The sequence below is a fragment of the Vulpes vulpes genome, chromosome 1, assembly GCF_048418805.1.
Source record: "Vulpes vulpes isolate BD-2025 chromosome 1, VulVul3, whole genome shotgun sequence".
Classification (NCBI taxonomy): domain Eukaryota; kingdom Metazoa; phylum Chordata; class Mammalia; order Carnivora; family Canidae; genus Vulpes; species Vulpes vulpes.
This window is the reverse complement of record NC_132780.1, coordinates 25510277-25533802: the sequence shown is the minus strand read 5'-3', so window position 1 is coordinate 25533802 and position 23526 is coordinate 25510277. Positions and strand designations below refer to the sequence as shown.

The 23526-nt window shown below is 46.3% G+C and overlaps 1 protein-coding gene across 16 annotated transcripts in view; it reads right to left on the bottom strand.

Annotated features, from left to right (window-relative positions):
- SPIN1 (spindlin 1) overlaps window positions 1–22206 on the bottom strand; it is a 75639-nt gene extending 53433 nt beyond the window's left edge. For 2 of the 16 annotated variants that reach the window (XM_072761038.1, XM_072761101.1), the window contains exon 1: window positions 21650–21848. The gene's annotated coding sequence lies outside the window, so the exon portion shown is untranslated. Of the gene's footprint in view, window positions 1–19126; window positions 19189–19376; window positions 19498–19876; window positions 20072–20174; window positions 20305–20835; window positions 20992–21649; window positions 21849–21876 lie in introns of those variants that run through there. The other 14 variants (XM_072761028.1, XM_072761109.1, XM_072761018.1 and 11 more) reach the window with 14 other exon arrangements.
- Window positions 22207–23526: the final 1320 nt, after the last annotated feature.

The window sequence follows — 23526 nt, the reverse complement described above, 5'->3', positions numbered from 1 at the left end:
CTCTGAATGACAGCCTTGCCAGATAGAGTATTCTTGACTACAGATGTTTCTCTTTCAACACTTTGAATATATCATGCCACTTCCCTTCTAACTTACAAACTTTCAGCTAAAAAATCTACTCACACCCTTATATAGTTTCCCTGTATGTAACTGTCTTCTGCTTTTAGAGGTTTTCCTTCTACTGCTACTTTCTGCCATTTTAATTACTGTATCTCGGTGTGGACCTCCTTGGGTTCAATTTTGGGGTGGGGAGGGAGATCTCCATGCCTCCTGGATCTGTAGGTTTCCTTCCCCAGATTCAGGGAGTTGCTGGCTATCATTTCTTCTAATACATTTTCTGCCCCCTTACCTCTCTCCTCTCCTGTGATCCCTACAATGCACATGTTATTATATGCTTGATGCAGTCACAATATTCCCTAAGACTGTTCTCAATTTGCACATTTTCTCTGCTCTCCTTTGCTCAGCTTGGTTACTTTACTCTGTCTTCCAGGTCATCAATTTCTTCCTCTCTTTCATTTAACCTATTTATTCCATCAAGTGTATTTTAAATCTCATTTATTGGGTTCATGATCTGATTAGTTTTTTTAATCTCCATATCAAGGGTCTCACTGATGTCCTCCATTCTTCTCTCAAGTCCAGTGAGTATCTTTATAATCATTACTGAAAATTCCCTATCAAGCATATTACTCCTAAGCATTTCACTTTGGTATCTTGCTGTGGTTTAATCCTGTTCTTTCATTCTGTGAGGAAAACCAACTACTTTTCTTTTTGATAATAGCTTTGTGAAGAAGTCTTGTAGTGCCCTGCGGTGCAGTGTCCCATTCCCCAGGGCATGGCACCCAAGAGAGTGCCTCCTGTATGTATTGTACGTGCTCTGCTATTAAGTCTCAGACGCTTATTCCTTCAGTCCAGTTATCTGTAGAGGTTCTCCTTGCTTACTGTTTGCAGTATTTGGGGCCCAGGGACTGAGGCTCATTTTAACAAGGTATGCAGTGGTCTGCTAGCAAAATGAGGCCTGTGCCCAAACTGACATCTCGCAAAACATGCAGACCAGGAGATGTGGTATTGGCAGGGTTTGTGCTGGTCTTCTGGGTGAGGGGCCCACAGCACTAGGACTGAAGTAGCATGACTGGAAAGGGCAGATCTGCCAAAGCAGAGGAGGGGTTTTGGGGGAGAGTGTGCAGCGCAAGTGTAAGCAAGTTAGGAGTGTCAGCATCACACTGGTTCCCATGGGAGGGAGAAGGGACCCTCCCTATGATCCCTCTCTGGACCACACTTCAAAATGAGCAAATCACTCTCCCAGCTGGTACCAGCATTTTTCAAACTGCTAGTTCTATGCTGCATCTGCTCAGGCTATCTCTTAAGGATGGGGATTCACCTTACCTATGCCCTCACCCTCTGGGTTCTGAGTCGAGCCTGCTGATGTTTTAAATTCCAGGCTTTAAGTCCTGCTGATTATAAAAACTCACAAATTCCTCTTCTTTTCAAAAGCAAATACTATGGTGATTCGTCCTCCCCATTTCTGGGCTCCCTGGTATAGAAGTCTGTTTTCTGCCTTTCTCTTTGCCACCAGCTCCCTCCCCACCTCAAATGGCCATAGTCTGTTCTGCACCCAGATCACATCTTCACCATTCCCTTCTTTGATATGGCACTTTCACTGCCTTTAGTTGTGGAGCTTGTTCTGCCAGTCTTCAGGTCATTTTCTCAGTTATTTGGGCTGTTATCTAGTTACATCCATGGGACAAGGGAGCTTAAGGTCCTCCTACTCTATCTTGCCAGCAAACCACCAAAGTAGTATATTTTTCCACATATTTATACTATTAGAAATAATAAAGATAAAAGAAAAGGACTGTATACAAAAAATAGGATATGTAGTTTCTGTTAAAGAAAAAAAAGATAGGAATGGAGATGCATTTTTGCTGAAGGAAATAAATTATCCTTAGGTAAAATAATTATCCCAAAATAAGGGAAAAAGAAAAAATTACACAGAAAACCTAAATAAAGTTGTAGAAGACTGGTGGAAAAAGGAACCTCAAAAAAAAATTGTGTGTGTGATCAAGCTAAGGTTAGGATGGGCCTATTTAAAAGGAGGAGGAGGGAGGGAGGAGGAGGGAGGGGGAGGGAGGAGGAAAGGAAGGAGGAGGAGATGCTAATTTATTTTCATCTCAAAAGTACCCTAGTGCAAAATTAGAATTTGGTTTTCTAGAAGTTAAATGGAAAAAATTCTTTGTAGACTACTGGTCTGCTCTTAATAAGAAATTATAAACAAAAGTTTTCATGGCCTTTAATGTGATATCTTACAAGAATATTTCCTGTTTTCCATTGTCTTCAACAGATCTTTGACTTCTTAGAAAAAATAACAGAATCTTCTCTAAATTTGGGTTTTGTTTTTTTGTTTTTTGTTTTTTTTTTTTACATGTACTTATTACCAAAATCTTTTCACTATCACTTTGGTTGAAGAGATAACAAAGTATTGTTCACAAAGGCCCGTGGTCCTATTTGATCAAATGCTTTAAAGCTTGACATTTTTAATAAACTTCCCAAATCAAATTCTAAATAAAGTAAAAAGAAAAACACTAACTTAATGATGTAATCTTTTGCTGGTGGAGGATCTTGCCTCAGTGTTGATGGCTGTTATCCATTAGGGTGCTGGTGACCAAAGGCTGGGTGACTGTGGCCATTTCTGAAAATAAGACAACCCTAAAGTTTGCCATATGGATTGACTCTTCCTTTCGTGAATGATTTCTCCATAGCCTGTGCCACTGTTTGGTAGCATTTTACCCACAGTAGGACTTCTTCCAAAACTGGAGTCCCTCTTCTCAAACCCTGCCCCTGCTTTACAGCTAAGTTCACATGATATTCTAAATCCTTCGTTGTCATTTCATGGCATCTTCACCAGGAGTAAATCCCACCCCAGAACCCACTTTCTTTGCTCATCTATAAGAAGCAACTCATCTGTTCAAGTTTTATCCCAAGATTGGGGGCAGTTCAGTCACATCTTCAGACCATACTTCTCATCCGGTTCTCTTGCTGTTCCCGTATCTGCAGTGGCTTCCTCCGCTGAAGTCCTGAATCCATGAGAGCCATCCATGAGAGCTAGAATCAACTTCTTTCAAACTCCTGTTGATGTTGCCATTTTGGCCTCTATGAATCACAAATGTTTTCCATGGCATCTAAAATGGTGAGTCCTTTCCAGAAGTTTTCAGCTGACTTTGCCCAGACCCATCAGAGAAATCACTATCAATGGCAGCTATAACTTTACAAAAATTACTTCTTCAATAAGACATAAAAGTCGAAATTACTCCTTAATCCATGGGCTGCAGAATGTTGTGTCACCAGCATGAAAACATTAATTTCATTGGACACCTCATTAGCACTCGTGGGTGACCAGGTGCACTGTCAACAAGCAGTTATTTATATTGTGAAAGAAAACTTCTTTCCTTGACAGTAGGTCTTAACAGTGGGCTTAAAACATTCCATAAACCATGTTGTACGCAGATGTGCTGTCCCCAGACTGTTGTTCCATTTCTAGAGCACGAGCAGAGTAGATTTAGCATACTTCGTAAGCTCCCTAAGATTTTTCAGAATGGTAAATGACTTCAACTTACAGTCATCAGCTGCATTAGCCCATAACAAGACAGTGTCCTTTAAAGCAAGCTTTGAAGCTATGCACGGACTTCTCTCCAGCTGTGAAAATCCTAGATAGCATCTTTCACTTTAAGGCTGTTTCATTTACACTGAAAATATGCTGTTTAGTGGAAGCATCTTCACTAATTCTCTCAACAAGACCTTCTGAATCACTTGTAGCATCTACACCAGCAGGTCCTACTTTACCTTACACTTTTAAGTCATAGAGACAGATTCTTTCCTGAGACCCCATGAACCAAGCTCTGCTAAGCTTCAAACTTTTCTTCTGCAGCATCCTCATCTCACTTAGCTTTCTGAGAATTGAAGAGTCAGGGCCTTGCTCTGGGTGAAGCTTTGGCTAAATGGAATGTTGTGGCTGGTCTGATCATCTATCCAGACCACACTTCCTCCATAACAGCAAGGAGGCGGCCTCACTTTCTTATCATTTGTGTGTTCACTGGAGTAGTACTTTTAATTTCCTTCAAAAACCTCCTTTACAATCACAACTTGGTTAATTGTTGCAAGAGGCCTAGCTTTCAGCCCATTTCAGCTTTCAATATGCCTTCCGAAATTCAATCATTTCTAGCTTTTGATTGAAAGTGAGAACCATGTGACTCTTCCTCTCAGTTGAGCACGAGAAATCATTATAGGGTATTGTTGGCCTAATTTCAATATTATTGTGTCTCAAAGGAGAGCAAAAGATGGCAGAACAGCCCAACAGTGGAGCAGTCAGAACACACAAAACATTTATCGATTAGGCTGATCATCTCATCTGAGCATGGTTCATGGTGCCCCAAAACAATTACAGTAGTAAAATCAAAGATCAGTGGTGACACTTCACCATAACAATTATCACAATAACGAAAATGTATGAAATATTGTGAGGATTATCAAAATGTGACAGAGAGAAAGTGAGCAAACACTGTTAAAAAAAAAAAAAATGGCACCAAGGCACCTGGCTAGCTCAATTAGTAGAACATGGGACTCTTGACCTTGGGATTGTGGGTTCAAGCCTCACAATGGGCATAGAGATTACTTTTAAAAATAAAATCTTATAAAAAAGTAAACAAAAAAGAAAAATGGCCCTAACAGACTCAATAAAAGGCTGCCACCAAAAAAAAAAAAAAAAAGCAGTATCTGCAAAGAACAATAAACTGAAGTGCAATAAAACAAGTATGGTTATATGAAATAACATGGCAAGCATTATCAAATAAAAAGTAACACTCTTCTTTATGTTATATTTACATAAATATAAGTATTCCAGAAATTATATGGAAATCTTAAAAATCTCTAATGTCCTAGCACGTTGTAAGTCATAATTCCAGCTATTGTCTTAAAATATTGTATAATACAAAAATAACTAAACCTCCTTGTCAATTACATTATAACAATGTCTCATCTGACTTTCTTTTTAATCTGAAGTTTAACCATCCCCCAATTTTAAGTCTTTTGTCACAACTGTTTTACTCTGATGCTTTCACAAAACCGTGCCTGCAAAAATGCTTCATCTTCAAGGAGATCCATGGAAATAAACCCTGACAAATACTCTAGAATAAAGATTTCTGAAACTCTTAAATGGTAAAACTGAACCAGGATAAGAATTTCTAAGACTCTGATGCAAAAACTGATGAATTCATAAAACTGCTAACAGAAGACAAGAATTAATTACAGAAGACTGAATAAGCTGATAAAGATGATTGCGATTTTTATGCCTTCATTTAAAACATTGCTGGCTCTTTAATGTTTCTTTAACGTTTTGTTTTCCTGATTTAAAGGACGCCCTTTTTCTTTCAACCTAGCTGTGATGTTAACAGCAACTTAGTAAGGTATAGCTTTATAACAAAGGTTGACAATGTACGTTTCTGCATAAGTTCAATAAGAATCTGTTCTCCCAGGGCCCCTTGGGTGGCTCAGTTGGTGAAGCATCTGCCTTCGGCTCAGGTCATGATCTCCCAGTCTGGGGACTCCAGGGATCCAGCCCCACATCAGGTTGCCTGCTCAATGGGGAATCTGCTTCTCCCTCTTCCACTCCCTCTGCCCTATGCCCCTCACCTGCTCGAGTGTGCTGGAGACCCTCTAGTAAGTAAATAAGATATTAAAAAAAAAAAAATCTGTTCTCCCTATAACAGGAAACAATTAGACAAGGCTTGACTTTTTGTTTTTAACCAAGAGACTTTTAAAGTCCAATCCAAGATTCCTTATGAAAAACTCCTGTGAACTAGATTTAAAAAGAGTCTTTAGGGATCCCTGGGTGGCGCAGCGGTTTGGCGCCTGCCTTTGGCCCAGGGCGCGATCCTGGAGACCCGGGATCGAATCCCACGTCGGGCTTCCGGTGCATGGAGCCTGCTTCTCCCTCTGCCTGTGTCTCTGCCTCTCTCTCTCTATCATAAATAAATAAAAATTTAAAAAAAAATAAAAAAATAAAAAAATAAAAATAAAAAGAGTCTTTATAGTCAAAATGCTATTCTTCTGGCACTCATGTAAATAATCAAGGTAATTTTATCAAATCTAGATTTAATCTGCAAGAACAGTCTTATGTTCTTATTTTTAATAGAAATGGAACTGATATTAAAAATTATATCAAGTAATACACCTTTTATAGCTATCATATTAGTATGTTAATTGTTTTCTACCAATGAATTTGACTGGTTCCTGAATTTAAGTTTCCTCTAATATTTGGCTAGAACTCTAACATTTCCAATTTTCTCTCACCTTTTTTTAGATGAAATCACCATGAAACTAAAAATTGACTTTTTCCTAAAGCCATATAAGCTAAATCTGGACAATCTGATAGAAACTTCGGAGGAACCACACTGCTCATGTATGGACAGTCTTCATGCATGCTGCTGTATGTGGCTACTCAGAAAGATCACCAGGGACATTCATGCTGCAAACCAGGAAAATCCGTCCAGTTGCCACTACCTGCCCTCACTCCATCTGAGGATACTCAGAACCCTGCTTTTAAAAACGTCTCATTAAATTCACAAAACAGAATTTATAGTTTACTCGAACTATTAACCTTTGTTTTTTCTTTATTTCCATAGAAATGCCTCGTTAAATTACCTGATAGCTCCCTTCTTACAGAGGCCTAATTTACATGAAAGCCCATCTGCAACACCACCTTCTGATATCCAACAGCCTCTCATTCACCCTATCCGACGTATTTTTTTTTAATTTTTTTTTAATTATTTATTTATGATAGTCATGCAGAGACACAGGCAGAGGGAGAAGCAGGCTCCATGCACCGGGAGCCTGACATGGGATTCGATCCCGGGTCTCCAGGATCGCGCCCTGGGCCAAAGGCAGGCGCCAAACCGCTGCGCCACCCAGGGATCCCTATCCGACGTATTTTGAACGTGATTGCTTACACGTTATGTTGTGCTCTATGTAATCATTAAAAAAAAAATGTAAACTGTCTTAGCTTAAACTTGAATCTGGTTATAACCCATTTGATTTATTTGAGTGACTAAATAAGTCTTAGCTCCTGGGAATCTTCACCCTGGGAAATTTTTCAATCCTCGGCTATCGTCCTCCTCATAGTCATATTAACCCATCTGGTGCACTGTCATCTCTCGGAATTTTTAACTGCCTGTCAGCAGCCACTCACATGATAAATGGCACCCACCAGGATAACCAACTGGAAGATATCAACAATAACCACAAAAATGATAGCATGAACTACACGGACCTCCAGCCTGGTGATGCAACTCATGGAAACAGCAAGTATGTTTATTCTTCTGCCTGACTACATCAGCAGTAGTAACCAGAAATACCATATAATACTCTCAGCCTAAGTGAATGACCAAAGAGGGAACTGTTAAATCAAGGACAGGCAGAGACAGGCCTTGAAGATTCCCTGAGCAGAGATAACCAGTTTAGTCACGCAGGCAAAGCCTAAGTCAGCTTACCTGGCAAGGTTAACTAGAACTGGATCATTACTTTCTTGTGCCTCTTAAAATCACAAGCAAAACTTGAACTGTTTCTCAAGGTCAATATGAGGTAACCACTGACCAATTCCATATCCTCAAGAAAATTCTAACACTGTAACTAATCATTGTGAAAAATAGTCACTGTCTTCTCACTAAAATCATTTATAACAATATAACCCTAACCGCATTCTATATTCTGATTTGAGTGCTCCTAGTTTGCAAATTGTATCTCTGGTGCGTGCATAACAAACTTCTACTAATTACTTCAGTTATTCATTGGTTTTATTCTGGCTATTTTGAACCTTTGACAGTATCAAAGACCATGATTTTCCAGAAGTGAAAAAAATTCAATAAATTCAATGGATGACATTAACAGTAGGCTACTCTTGTTAAAAATTAGTGAACAAAGTGAGTTAAAATATCCTGGGCAGCCTTGGTGGCTCAGCAGTTTAGCGCCGCCTTTGGCCCAGGGCCTGATCCTGGGGACCCGGGATCGAGTCCTGTATCAGGCTCCTTGCATGGAGCCTGCTTCTCTCTCTGCCTGTGTCTCTGCCCCTCTCTCTCTCTCTCTCTCTCATGAATAAATGAATAAGGTCTTTAAAATAAAAAAATACCCTAAACGAAGCATGGAGAGGGTAAGAAACAGTCTTATATGCTTTCCAATGGATTCTGAGAAGGGAGTGGGAGGCAGGCAGCAGAAATACTTTTAAAGATGGTGCTACGAACTGTTCAAAAGAATGAAAAGAACTTCATTATATTCAATTAGAACCAAAAGAAAATACACACAAAAACATACCTACACACATAAAACTGTTGAAAAACAAAAACAAAACCATAGAAGTCTTAAATAAGTAAGAAAAGACAAATTCCACTCATGAGAGCAAATATTAAACTGATAGTTTACTTCTCAGAGAGAACAGAAGCTAGGTATGTAACTCAGTAACTTCTTTCAACATCTTAGAAGGAAACCAACCAAAGTTAGGCAATTCAATATACATCAAAATTATCCTTCAAAAAAACATCAATTTGTGAAATTTTTAGCTAACACAATCAGAGAATTCACTATTAGCAGTCCTCCAACAGGTGAGAAACAGAGCATTCTCCAGGAAGAAGAAAAATGTTCAAAGATGGAGGACTAGAATAATATAAATGAATGAAAAAGATAAATCTAAATGGTTATTGATTATGTAAATTAATAATTTCTTAAAACAGATACAGAATTAAAGGAGCACAACAGTGGCATGTAAGTGAAATGAGATAAATGGAGCTTAAATACCCAGAGAAAAAAAAACAAATATTACATTTTGAGAAATCAAAGATGACATGTTTTAAATAACTTCCAACTTAAGAAAAAAAAAAAAAAAGCAACCAAAGAAAAACAAAAAAAGAGAAAAAAAGCACATTAAACAGGTATAATAAAGAGAAAGCACTTAATATAAAATTTAAACCCTAGGTCAGTCATTTTCTTAAATGTCAACTATGTCAGTTATTTTGTTAAATGTCAACAGACCAAATGTATGAAATATTGTCAGACTAAATTTTTTTAAATTCCAACTACACATTGTTGACAACAGACTCATTCAAAACACAAGTACATAGAAAGTATGAACATAAAAGGTAAAAAAAAAAAAAAAAAAAGACATTGCATATATTAATCGGAGAAAAATAGTGCAGCTACATTAATACTCAACTAACTAAACTTAATCTCTAACAATACTTTTAAAAAGAGATGATTTTTCAAAACTCAACTGATGAGGAAGATGTACAATTCTAAACATGTATGCACCTAACAACGTATCTTCAAAATATATAAAGCAAAAGCCATCAAAACTAAGGAGGAACAAATTCAAGATCACAGTATTAACACATTTCTGTTGCTAAGCAATACAACCAGTAGACTAAAAGGAAAAAAGAGCAAGGATGTTGAAGTTAACACAACTAATCAAGCTAAACTGACATATACAGACACTGCATCCAACAAATACAGAAGCATTCTTTCCAAGCACACACTGGATGGACATTAACAAAAACTCATCGTATGCTGGGCCATAAGGCAAGCTTCAAAACTTACATAAGCTTTTAAATAGTGTTCTGGCCACAGAATTAAAACAGAAATACACACAGAGCAGAGAGGATTCTTAAGAGCAGTGAAACCACTGTGAATGATGCTATAATGATGGATACAGATTGCATATTTATCAAAACCCATAAAATATACACCATCAATAGTAAATCCTAACATAAAACTATGGACTTAGAATGAATGGCAATGATGTGTCAACAAACGTTCAGTGATCCTAACAAACAAACAAAGTACAATCTGGTGCAGGATGTCAACATGGTGACCATGCTGACATGGTCAGGGGATCAGGAGGTGCAGGAAAACTCTGCACTTTCTGCCCAGTTGTGCAGTGAACTTACAACTGCTCTTAAAAATAAAGTCTACTTTTTAAAAAGGTTTAACTGTCAGAATATGTTAAGTATGCTCTGGTTACAAACCCCAGAAATCTTAGTTAAGAAAACTTAACTCAAAATAATTCCCATTTCCCACCTCTGCCCTCCCACTCCTCCTCCTCTTTCCTCCACACCTTACTCCTCCTCTACCTTTCTGCTTTCTGCTCACTGTGGACACATAAAAGACCAGCACTACAGGAAGCTCCATTTGGAAACATGATCACTAGCAGGAGGAAGAGAATGTGGCAAATCTCACCACTGTTCTTAAAGTTTATGAGATGTATCCATCAAGAACTGACCAAGATAAATACACAGCCACCTCTAGTCCAGGAAGGGAACCAGAGACTACCACACACCCACCTGAAAAGTCTAAAATTACAAATATCAACAATACCAAATACTGGGTGAGAATGTACAGTCACAAGGATGTATTCACTGTAATAGGAATAGAAACTGGTATATCCATTTTGGAAAAGTTTGGCATTATCTACTAATATTGAACACACATCTGATATATATGATCCAGCAATTCTACTCCTAAGTGCACTGAACAGAAAAGTATGCAAGAAACACATACCTGAAAGTTCACAAGTCCACTCATGTAAGCCCTGTGACAGCCATGAAAATGAGCCTGTTGGGTCACCTACTACGAAAAACTTCTGCTCTCTGAACCCACCAACACCCTGCACACTAGCACCAACCACATTGGTGGTTTCTCACCAATGACCAGACACAGCAGAATACTAATACAGGCTGAATCCTACAGGACAAGGGATTCCTGTAATCCCCAACTCTGGCTGGAAGACTCCTCACTGGCCTTGCTTAAACTTTCTTACACTGCACTGTGGTCATCAGACTTTGCCTCCTAAATATTCTCTATCCCTTCCTCCTTCAATGTAGCACACCTCCAAGTTACTGACAGCACCCACACATGTATTTCCTCCACTACATCTAAATGTGATCCAGGGATGCATGCCTAGATGGCTCGTCAGCTGAGCGTCTGCCTTCAGCCCAGGGCATGATCCTGGGATCCCAGGATCAAGTCCCACATTGGGCTCCCCGCAGGGAGCCTGCTTCTCCCTCGGCCTGTGTCTCTGCCCCTCTCTGTCTCTCATGAATAAATAAAATCTTTTTAAAAATTTAAATTAAAATCAATCTGATCCAAAGTTGGGGTGCCTGGATGGCTCAGTTGGTGAAGCATCTACCTTTGGCTCACTCAGGTCATGATCCCAGCATCCTGGGATCAAGCCCACATCAGGCTCTCTGCTCAGCAGGGAGTCTCCCTCTGCTTGTGCACTGACTCTCTCAAGTAAATAACATCTTCTACATAAATAAATCTAATCCAAACTTGCTGTCCTCTGGTTCTTGGGTCATCTGAACTAAAGTCTCAAACTGAGAAGGACCCAATGTTTATCAATGAGAGGATGAAGACCCACAAATAGTATACACACAAATAAACTATAACTCTAGTGACCACATAAATGAAATTCACGGTAAGTAGTTCGTGTGTCACAAACCATGAACATGCCACTACTATACATTACACACACACACAAAATTTTTTAAAAAAGCGAGATTCTGAGATGTCAACAATCCTCAAACCAAAGGTAAATCTGCTATTAATTCAGATTAAGCTATTTAGAGCCTGATTGTTACTATGGTAGCCATTGCCCTCCCCACGCCTTCCTCCATCAGCCCACCCCCAGAAGTAACCAATTCTAAAACACTGCTCTGAATCTGACATACTATTATACACACTTAACAAACAGATACAGGGCTGCCTGGGTCGCTCAGTGGCTGAGCATCTGCCTTCAGCTCAGTGTGTGACCCTGGAGTCCTGGGACCGAGTCCCACATCAGGCTCCCCGCAGGGAGCCTGCTTCTTCCTTTGCCTAGATCTCTCATGAATAAGAAAAGAAAAAAAAAACTTTAAAAAAATAAAGCATACACACAAACACAAACATCTTAAAACACACAACCAAGAATACAGTTCTACAACTTGCTTACTAAATATCTTGCTTCCCACAGAGCTTTATTTTTACTCCTCTCTTATTTTTACTAATAACATAACATGCCAATGTATGGGTATAAAATTCATTTATTTTACCCTAACCCCAATATTGGACAAGTGTTTCATAGTTATAATATCACAAATACTCCTGTCATGAAAAATCTTAACTCAGATTTATACAATCCTGCAAACGCAGCTATACAACAAATTCCTAAAAGTGAAACTGCTAAGCCAAACAGTACAAGTATTTAAAAATGTCTAAGTATAGGGGCGTCCCAGTGGCTCAGTCAGTTAAGTTTCCATTCAGATCAGGATCTCAGGGTCATGGGATCGAGCCCTGTGTCAAGCTTCACGCTGAGCAGGGAATCTACTTAAGATTCTCTTCCTCTGCCCCTCTCCCACTCTCCCTCTCTAAAATAATTTTTTGAAAAGATTCTATACTGAAACTACCTTCCAACAAGGCCCCAATGACATAATGTACTGATAAACTATGTATACTTTAGATGAATTTTACTATATCAGACTAACACCTCAGAAACTATGAAAAATAATCACAAATGGAAGTACATAAGATCACTTCTATCTTTTACTAAATCAATTTAAGGGGAAAACTTTATAAGATTAAACAATATCAGGGATGTCTGGGTGGCTCAGCGGTTTAGCTCCTGCCTTTGGCCCAGGATGTGATCCTGGAGTCCCAGGATCGAGTCCCTTATCGGGCTCCCTGCAAGAAGCCTGCTTCTCCCTCTGCCTGTGTCTCTGCCTCTCTCTCTGTGTGTCTCTCATGAACAAATAAAATCTTTAAAAATAAAATAAAATCAGAGCAAGCAAAGCACTGGTAGTTGCAACCTAAAAATTAATCTCTCTCTCTGTGTGTCTCTCATGAACAAATAAAATCTTTAAAAATAAAATAAAATAAAATCAGAGCAAGCAAAGCACTGGTAGTTGCAACCTAAAAATTAATCCTAAATTTAAATACAAATTGAAACCACAATGAGATACCACCTCACACCAGTGAGAATGGTGAAAATTAACAAGATAGGAAACAACAAATGTTGGAGAGGATGTGGAGAAAGGGAAACCCTCTTGCACAGTTGATGAGTGTGAACTGTACAGCCACTCTAAAAAACTGTGTGAAGTTTCCTCAGAGAGTTAAAAATAGAGCCACCCTATGACCCAGCAATTGCACTGCTGGGGATTTACCCCAAAGATACAGATGCAGTGAAACAGCAGGACACCTGCACCCCAACGTCTATAGCAGCAACGTCCACAATAGCAAAACAGTGGAAGGAGCCTCGGTGTCCATCGAAAGATGAATGGATAAAGAAGCTGTGGTCAAAAAAAAAAAAAAGAAGCTGTGGTCTATGTATACAATGGAATATTACTCAGCCATTAGAAACAACAAATACCCACCATTTGCTTCAACATGGATAGAACTGGAGAGTATTATGCTGAGTGAAGTAAGTCAGTTGGAGAAGGACAAACATTATATGGTCTCATTCATTTGGGGAATATAAAAAATAGTGAAAGGGAATAAAGGGGAAAGGAGAAAAAATGAGTGGGAAATATCAGTGAGGGTGACAGCACATGAGAGACCCCTAACTCTGGGAAACGAACAAGGGGTAGTGGAAAGGGAGGTGGGTGGGGGGTTGGGGTGACTGGGTGATGGGCACTGAGGGGGGCACTTGACGGGATGAGCACTGGGTGTTATGCTATATGTTGGTAAATTGAACTCCAATAAAAATATATACAATAAATAAAAATATGTTCATAAATACATAATACAAAAAAAAAGAAATTAATCCTAAATTAAAGTAAGACCATTCCTGGGCACCCGGGTGACTCAGTTGAATGTCTGACTCTTGATTTCAGCTCAGGTCAAGATCACAGGGTCTTGGGGTGGAGCCCCACATCAGGCTCCACAACCAGCAGGGGCGGGGGGAGCTACTGGAGATTCTTCCTCCCTTTCCCCCTGCTTGCTCGCTCGCTGTCTAAAAAAAGAAATGAATAAATCTTTTAAAAAGTAATAAAGTAAAATAAGATCATTCTACAGACCTGCCACCCCAGTCATCACTGCATTTACAGTTCCTGTGGTTCCCACTGTGATTTCTGACCTACGGAGAAAAGTGACCAGACCTCTCTAGGATACTGAGGCTCCCCTTGTAACTGGAATATAATGCATGAGCTCTGAATCCTCCCAGGGTGGTGAGCTGGTCTTTTACAACAAAGCCACTCGGAACGTTCCAATCTCCCAAAGCCTTTAAGCCGTCTTCCTTCTTCCATGGTATAGCAAGACGGTTCTGGCATCTCAGCTTTGCTCAGACCACCTCTGGATTTGTTTCAGGCAATCACCAGCACTCTTACCCCCTCAAGGTACAAAACTGATCCAGAATGCCTGCTTATGAGCCCGTGTCAACAAATTCATCCTAACGCACCTTCGTGTCCCTTCCACCATTATCCCATAACCCTAAGATCCATTCCCACAAATATCCCTCAGGTCTGACCTATAATTTAACGGCAAACCAATCTTTTGGAACTCCTCATGGGTCACATTCTATACCTCCCACATTGGGGCCTGCTGGGATGATCCTTGGGGAAGGGCAGGCAATTACAGTTTGCCAGGCAAACAGAGATCAAGTTCCCACATGGGATGGAAAAGCTACTTCTACTGGCAAAGGTAGCACAGCAGAATTTAGGTCTCCAGCTTAATCAGAATGTGACCATACGTCTCTAATCCAATTTTTAGGATCCCACTCCTTACCAATCAATGCCCTGGCTTACAAATTTAGAATTCAATTTGCATTTTTTTAGGGCAGTCACAGAAACTTTGTGGTCCCTTATATGGAACCTGAGTAAGGAATATAAAACCCTGGGTTCATCATTTTGCAATGTAAGATTTTAACTTGGCTAGACTTAACCACATTCCCCAGAATTTCCTTTCCCATTTGCTTCTGGTTTGGGTGGGTCACAAGAGACGTTCCTGTGCAGCACATGTGGCAGCACATCTGTACAGTCTGCATCCGCTGGTCTTCTGGTTCTCCTCACTGATGCCAGGCAGGGCTGGCCTTGCAAGGCTGCTCAAAAAGAATCTCATGAAAAAAATGATGCTTGAGACAAACTCTATAGAAAGAACTGAAACAGGACCAAAACACAAACACACCAATAACACATTCCAGGCAGAGGAACAAGAACCAGTGCCACGTGCCCTATGAAGGAGAAGGTGTTGAGCACAGAAGACAGAAGAATGACAGGCGTGGCTGGAGCAAGGGAAGGGGAGACATGTGGCCAAAGTCCCAAAGGATAAAAGTTACACGTATGCCCCTGAGATCATGTTACGAAGTTCAGTACTTAAAGCAGTGGGAAGCCAATGAGAGCTTTAAGTAAAAGGGTGACATAATCAGATCTGCTTTTTTAAACTCGGACACTACACAAATTTCAAACATGTTTATCTTTTACCCAAAAATCTACGTTAAACCTACACATGCACAAATACAAAACAACATATCTACAAGGTTATTCCCTGTAGCAACATTTATAAGAGCAACAGAATATAAACAACCCATGTTCATCATTAAAAACTACAAGAACGTAAAAATGGAAAAGAGCTTATATAAAGCAATCTGCAGACTATACTAAGGGGAAAAAAATAACAGCATTGAAGTCTACTTTCTGTCTAAAAATGAAAAGGAAATAAAAATACGTGTCCATGCTAGTATTTGCAAAAATGAAACACCGGAAAAATAAACCAGAAATAAAAGGGGGGCACTACGGGTATGATGCAGGCAACAGCAGTGGAAGGACTATGAATATACCTTTGTAACACAGCTTTGACTTTTAAACTACATAAACATTTTACATAATAAAATTTCTAAAAATACATTAAAAACATAATGCAACCCTTAAACCTTAAGTATTTCATACAAATAAACCAAACTAATAATCAAACTGGTAACATCATCAAAAGAAAAGTATCTTCAAGTCATTTTATAATTCAGAATGTCAACTACACACCCTTACATGGATATGTTTTAAGAACAAAAGAACTGTAATGAAATATAAGCCAGCATTTTATTATCGGTGTTTTCAAATATCATTTATATACTGCAGGACAAGAGAAGTAATGTTGCAAAGAATGCAAATTTTCAACGTTGGAGAAAAAAAGATAAACTCAAAGTAAAAACCTTGCAATGTTAAATTTAATTGAAAATACCAATACAGGGGCTCCTGGGTGGCTCAGTTGGTGAAGCGTCTGCCTTTGGCTCAGGTCATGATCCCAGGGTTCTGGGATGAAGCCCCACATTGGGCTCTCTGCTCAGTAGAGGCTCTGTTTCTCCCTCTCCCTCTGCCTCCTGCTCTGCCTACTGTGCTTTCTCTCCTTGTCAAATAAATACATCAAATCTTAAAAACACACACACACACACACAAAATCGAATTTTATGTATTTCCCGCATCTGCCCAATGAAAGTAGAGGCATTCCAGTAGCAATACAGACACGAAGCACCAGATTTCAGTACCTAAATTCCATCCCCCAATAAGAGGAGCTGAAAGAACCAGCTGATCATGAAATCTTAGACATCTAGTATCAGAAAGCAAGAAATGGTTCAAAGATTAATGGGGTGGCATCCCAGGGAAGAGATCCAGCTTGAAGGGAGTGCACCATGCCCAAGTTAGGGCAAGCTGAGGAAAAAGAACAAGAACTACTTGATTAATAACACCAAATACACAAAACTTCATCAGTCCACAGTGGTTTCAAATGAGAAAAAAGCAAAAAGGAAGAAATTCAAAACACAACCCTGGACACAGGAAAAAAGGATATTCTAATCACCTGTCAGGGCCTAGAATGATTAATATTAACTAAGAAACGGGACTAGTTAATATATAAACACACATTCACATATACAACTATAAACATGGATTCGTTTTCATTTGTAGACAAACATATACGCCACCAACAGGTACAAAAATTACATTTACGCTCTATGGATGTAACTATAAGCAAATTGAACTTGCTATAAACAAATACAATCTAAGTTTAAAAAAAAAAGTTGTTCCATCTTTTCTTTTAGTTTTTATGTATTTATTTTAAGCAGTCTCTACACCCAAGGTGGGATTTGAACTCATGACCCTGAGATTAAGAGTCACATGCTCTTCCAACTGAGCCAACCAGGCATCCCTGCCTTTTAAAGAATAAAAAAAAATTTTAAAAACTAAAAACACAGGTTACTACAATTGAAAAGTATCTAAAATGGTATAAAAAATGCTTTAGTAGTCTCTTTACTTACACTGTCAACATTTGAATAAAACAACACCCGTGTTGAATGGATCCTTCTCCCTCCACCCCTTCTGCCCGAAAAACTCAACACAGTCAACACTGTAGTGGCTCCAGACTGATCCCCCTTGTCCCAAATGACTTCATCCACCACCACCCCCAAGTCTGGACTACATAGAGATCCTGTGCTGGCATATTCCTTGGTCCACCTTTCATGCTGCTTAATGCCTTCCAATGGCTTTCCCCACATAGAGAAGAAACCCCAACTGCCTTGACATGGTATGCAGATCAAGTAAAACCTGGCCCCAAATTCATGCTACCCAGACCGGCCCTGACAAAGTACAGGTGCCTCAGCAGTGGTGACCTCATCATCATTGTCGGTACCCACAGGGCACTTACCACAAAGCCCTAGAAGCTTACACTTGATGAGGTAGGTGTGATCCTGTTTAACAGATAAACACACTCTTAGAAGTAAATGTTAACATGGGGCAATCTTTGGTTGGGATTCAAATCCAGGATGGTCTCAAACACCCTCTACATGCATCTTGGCACTGTCCTTCCACCTGGACTTCTTTGCTCTCCTGCTCTACACTCCTGACCCTGCTAGAGCATTGCCTTCTCTTCCAGATGCCCTCATCCTGTGCATGCGTATCCTCCCTACCAGACTGGAAGGTCTCCATGGGCACATGTTTGTGCAGTATGCCCATACTAGACTCACTGCATTAAGAACTTATGGCATCTTTAAATGCCTTAAGCACCTAATAAAGAACTAAAAATCACACTGAAGGGGCAGCCCGGGTGGCTCAGCGGTTTAGGGCTGCCTTTGGCCCAGGCCATGTGTGCATGATCCTGGAGACCTGGGATCGAGTACCGCGTCAGGCTTCCTGCATGGAGCCTGCTTCCCTCTGCCTGTGTCTCTGCTTCTGTGTGTGTGTCTCATGAATAAATAAATAAAATCTTAAAAAAAAAAAAAAAAACCACACTGAATACTAGAGCACAACGAACCAAATGGTTCACTTCAACATTAACTGCAGCAAAGTTCAAAAGCAGAAGGGAAGGAAATGAACGATGAATGGCAGCAGCTATTGCATTGCAGGACTGTGCTGGGAACCCTACAAATTCATGTAGTTCTCGAAAGAGCCTCATGTGACACGTCTCCTCCCAGTTTACAGGGAAGAAATGGCAAATTATAAAGAACACAAGGGGTTTGGGAAGGGGGATCAGCTGTGTGGCTTCAGATCAGGACCCAGTAGGGCTTGATTTCCACCCAGACTCTCCAGAGTTGAAGGCCACGCTCTCTCAGTGGCCAACTTCAGAGCCCAGAGCCTTTTCACAACACCACAGTGTGTGTGCCAAATTGAACAAAATACCTGGGTAAAATAATTGATTCCCTCTTCCAAGTTCTTCTCATTCAAGGAACGGGGGGGGGGGGGGGGGGGACACATTCAAGCATCAATAAATACTAAGAAAGTGTTTATGTAGATATGTATCACCTGCTCTGTCAGCAAATTAGAATACTAACAGCAAAATCAAAAAAACAGTCAACACCATTACTTTTAATCTGTAAATGACCGATGTAATTAATTCTTCAGAAACAGTATCTTTTCCACAAATTTTTAATGCACCAGAAAAAAACGCTAACGATTAAGGAGTGCAGCAAGACAAGTTACAGTGTGTGGGCATTCAAGTTAAGTCACTGCGAAAACACTGCTATTACGTTTCTCCACTTACAACTTCAAATTAATAATTCTCATCTGAAGACCAAAAGCCAGATTTGAGATCCTGACCACGAGATGCACAGGCATCACAAAGCACATGAAAGCGTGGGTACCGTTACCTAAGATGCACTCTGAGGACAGCAATGACCAACGTTTCACTGTTACCTGGATTTCATGGGCGCTGAAACAAAACAAAACAAAGAGATCTGCAGCCAACTATGGAAACAGCACAATATTTCTCAGAGCCCTTAACTGGAGGCGGTAAACTCCGACCCCAAGGGAGGACAGAACACAGCACTATTTCCCAAACTGAGGTGACCAAGGAACCCTTTGTTTCTCCAGTAGCATCTAAGACTAGTTCCGCACTACCTTCAGCAGCACCGCTTCAGATATTCCAAAACTAAGTCGGTGCTGTTACTGTAGTCTGGATTGGGAACCGGAAGTACTGTGGAAGCACTACTAGCCAAATTCCTGGGATCAGCCAAAGTTTCTGGAAAAAAAAAAACCTGTAGGTCAAATGTAAAGAAATGACTAGAAAGCCTTTGCTTGCCTTAGCCATTTCACAGCATCTTAACATCTACTCGCTACTCTAAATGAAAAATAAATTCTATTTTCCCACAAAAAACTAATACCTACTATCCATAAATTTGTGACATATACAAAGTGTGCGACGTTTACTCGCCATTCTCCAGTCTAACAAGGACTGTCCCGCGAATTCCCGGCGGTTACAACTTGGGGTGTCTGCCCACCACGCCAGGCTGGGGCGAGGCCCTGGGCAGCCGCCCCTTCCCTCTGACCCCCGCCTGCACTGTCAGCACCCGGAGGGCCCTCCCGAACCCAGCCCGCCCTGGAAACACCCCCAAGCGCACGCGGGATTCTCGTCTCCTAACAAAAGCTGTGCCCTCTCCCTCCAGCTCTTCGGCCTGCAGGGCTCCTTCCAGAAGATTCCAGCAGAAGAAAGTTACAGGTGTCGGCCCACGGCGGCCCACGGCGGCCCAGGCGGCCCAGGCGGCCCAGGCGGCCCAGGCGGCGCGCGTCCCGCGCTGCCCCCCGAGGTGCCCGCCACCGCGGCCCCGGCGAGCACGGACGCGGACACCCCCGTGCACCCGGCCCCGGGCCCGGCCCCGCCGCACGCAGCCGCCGCGCCAACAGCCTCGGGGCGCCCACCTCCCGGCCGCGGCCACCGCCGCCCCCCGAAACCGGCTCCGGGCAGGCGCGCGAGCCCACCCCGGGCACTGCGCAAGCTTCCGCGTCGTGCGGCTCATCCCCGCGCCCCGGGCGCAGCGCGCTCAAGGTCACCCGGGATGCGGGGGCGCGCGGGCGAGGGGCAGACCCCGGCCGGGGCCCGGGCCGGGGCCGGGGGCGCGGGGCGGGGGCGACCCGGGCCCGCGGGAGGGACGGAGGAGGGAGGAGAACGGCCGCCCCGCCCCGCCCCTCCCCCCCCGCCCCGCCTCCGCCCGGGGGTCCCGTCCCCCGCCCCGCCCGGCGGGTTATGCAACGCTCCCGCGCCCCGCCCCCGCCGCCCCCCGCCCCCGCCCCCGCCCCCGCCGCCCAGGCCTGCGGAACAAAGCGCGGGGCCCGCGGCCCGGCGGGCAGGGCGGCCGCCATGTTGGCGGGGGCGGCGAACAAAGGCGCGCGGCCCGAGCCCGAGGCCCCCCGCCCCGCGGCCCGGCCGGCAGGGGGCGCTGTGCAGGCGCCGCCCGCGCCCGGACAATGCGCCGCGGCCCGGCCGCCGCTCCCCCGCGCCCCGCCGCCCCGCCGCGCGCCCCGCCCGCGCCCCCTCCCCGCCCCGAGCGGCGCCCGCTCCCCCGCGGCCCGCGGGTCTCACCTGCCGGCCGCCTAGGCCGCCGTCCTCAGCCCGCGGGCCCCGCCGTCCCGCGCCGCACTCCCGCCCCGGCCCGACCGAGCCAGACGGCGCCGCCCCGCCCCCGCTCCGCTCCGCGGCCGCCGCCGCCCGCCCCCGGCCGCACGGCGCACGCGCACTGCGCCCGCCGACTGCGCCGGCCGCGCCGCCCGGCCCCGGCCCGACGGGCCGCACTGCGCAGGCGCCGCGGGCGGTGGGCGGGGCCCGCTGGGGGCGGGGCCTGGGGCACGGCGGGGCGCGGCCTGAGCCCGGACTCGGTCCCGCGACGCTCACCTGGAGGCGGGGCGGGGCCCGGCGAGGCGCCGGGAAGAGGCCTCGGAGCCGGGCTGGCTGGCGGCGGGACAGGGCCTGGCGCGACCCAGCCCGCGGCGACGCAGGTGGGGCGGGACCGGGCGCGACGGGTGCCGGCGTCTGGGTGGAGCCTGGGGGCGGCGGGCGGGGCCCGGAGCTGCGCACCTGGGGGCAGGCACGGCGGGGCGGGAGGAAGTAGGACCTGGGTCGGCGGCGGGGCGGGGCCTGGTGGGTGGCCCAGCGGGGAAGGGCGCCACTCACCTGGGGGCCGGGAGGATGAGGGGGGACCGCGTGGGACCGGGCCTGGCGGTAGGGCGGGGCTTGGAGCTGCTCACCTGGGGGCCGGGAGCATGGGAGGGGTCGGCGCGGGACAGGGCCTGGCGGTGGGGCGGGGCCTAGCGGTGCTCACCTGGGAGCCGGGAGGAAGGAAGGGGACGGCGCGGCGCGGGACAGGGCCAGTAGTGGGGCGGGGCCTGGAGCAGCTCACCTGGCGGTCGGAAGGATGAGCGGGGACGGGGCCTGGAGCTGCTCACCTGGCGGCGGGGCGGGCGAGGCGTAAGGGAGCGGGGCTGGGCCTGCTGGGCGCTGGGGCCTGGCGCGGCTCACCTGGCGGCCGGGCGGGACAGAGCAGGGCGCACCCGGCGCAGGCCCGGCCAGGTGGCGGCGTGGGAGGCTGGGGCGGGGCCGAGGGGCGGGGCCTGGCGCGCGCCTCACCTGCCGGCTCCGGGGGCGACTGGGCGGGGCGGGGCCGCAGGTGCGCGCGGGAAGGGGCGGTGTTGGGGCGCCGGAAGTCAGGCATCCTGGGAAGCCTCGTGTTCGCTGGGTGGGAGGACGCTTTCTGGTGGAGCGGCCCTCCTCGTTCTTGGACTTAAGCCGCCAGACGTCGTGCCCGCGCGCCGCCGGGGAGGACGAGGCCGGGTACGGTGGTAGGGGCGCCCGCGGGCGGAGTCGTGGCCGCCTGCACGCAGTCCGCGCGCCGGGCAGGGCGCCAGCGCCGGGGCCGGGCCGCATCGCCTCCTGCGCGCCGACCCGCCGCCGCACTGCGCCGCCGCCCGGCCCCGGGGTCCGTGTGGACCCGGGCCTCGCCCACCCCCCTGCCCGGCGGGGCGGGGGCTGGGAAAGGGGCTGTCTGCAGACCCGGGCCCCCACCCGAGCCTCCCCCACGCACCCCCCTGCCCGGCGGAGCAGGGGAGGGGCTGTCTGCAGACCCGGGCCCCCACCCGAGCCTCCCCCACCCACCCCCCTGCCCGGCGGAGCAGGGGAGGGGCTGTCTGCAGACCCGGGCCCCCACCCGAGCCTCCCCCACGCACCCCCCTGACCCGCGGAGCAGGGGAGGGGCTGTCTGCAGACCCGGCCCCCCCCCCCGAGCCTCCCTCACCCACCCCCCTGCCCGGCGGAGGAGGGGAAGGGCTGTCTGCAGACCCGGACCCCAACCCGAGCCTCCCCCACCCACCCCCCTGCCCGGCGGAGCAGGGGAGGGGCTGTCTGCAGACCCGGACCCCCACCCGAGCCTCCCCCACCCACCCCCCTGCCCGGCGGAGCAGGTGAGGGGATCTCTGCAGACCTGCACCTCTGTACTCCGGACCCGGGCCTCGCCCACCCACCCCCCTGCCCGGCGTAGTAGGGGAGGGGCTGTCTGCAGACCCGGGCCCCCACCCGAGCCTCCCCCACCCACCCCCCTGCCCTGCGGAGCAGGGGAGGGGCTGTCTGCAGACCCGGGCCCCCCACCCGAGCCTCCCCCACGCACCCCCCTGCCCGGCGGAGCAGGGGAGGGGCTGTCTGCAGACCCGGGCCCCCCCCCCAGAGCCTCCCTCACCCACACCCCCTGACCCGCGGAGGAGGGGAGGGGCTGTCTGCAGACCCGGGCCCCCCGACCCCGAGCCTCCCTCACCCACCCCCCTGCCCGGCGGAGCAGGGGAGGGGCTGTCTGCAGACCCGGGCCCCCACCCGAGCCTCCCCCACCCACTCCCCTGCCCGGCGGAGCAGGGGAGGGGATCTCTGCAGACCTGCACCTCTGTACCCCGGACCCGGGCCTCGCCCACCCACCCCCCTGCCCGGCGTAGCAGGGGAGGGGCTGTCTGCAGACCCGGCCCCCCCCCAGCCTCCCCCACCCACCCCCCTGCCCGGTGGAGCAGGGGAGGGGATCTTTGCAGACCTGTGCCCCTGTACCCCGGACCCGGGCCTCGCCCACCTATCTGTGACCTTGAGAGCCTGGCCCCCACCACACATGGGAGAAGCCGACCAGCTCTTCTCTGAGATCGGCAGCCAGGCATTCCCACGGTCATTCGTGAACTCGTTTGACTCCTTTGACCCAAAATGCCCCTTGAGTATTTTGTTAGTTGTTTGCAGGAGGAAGGGGAGAGA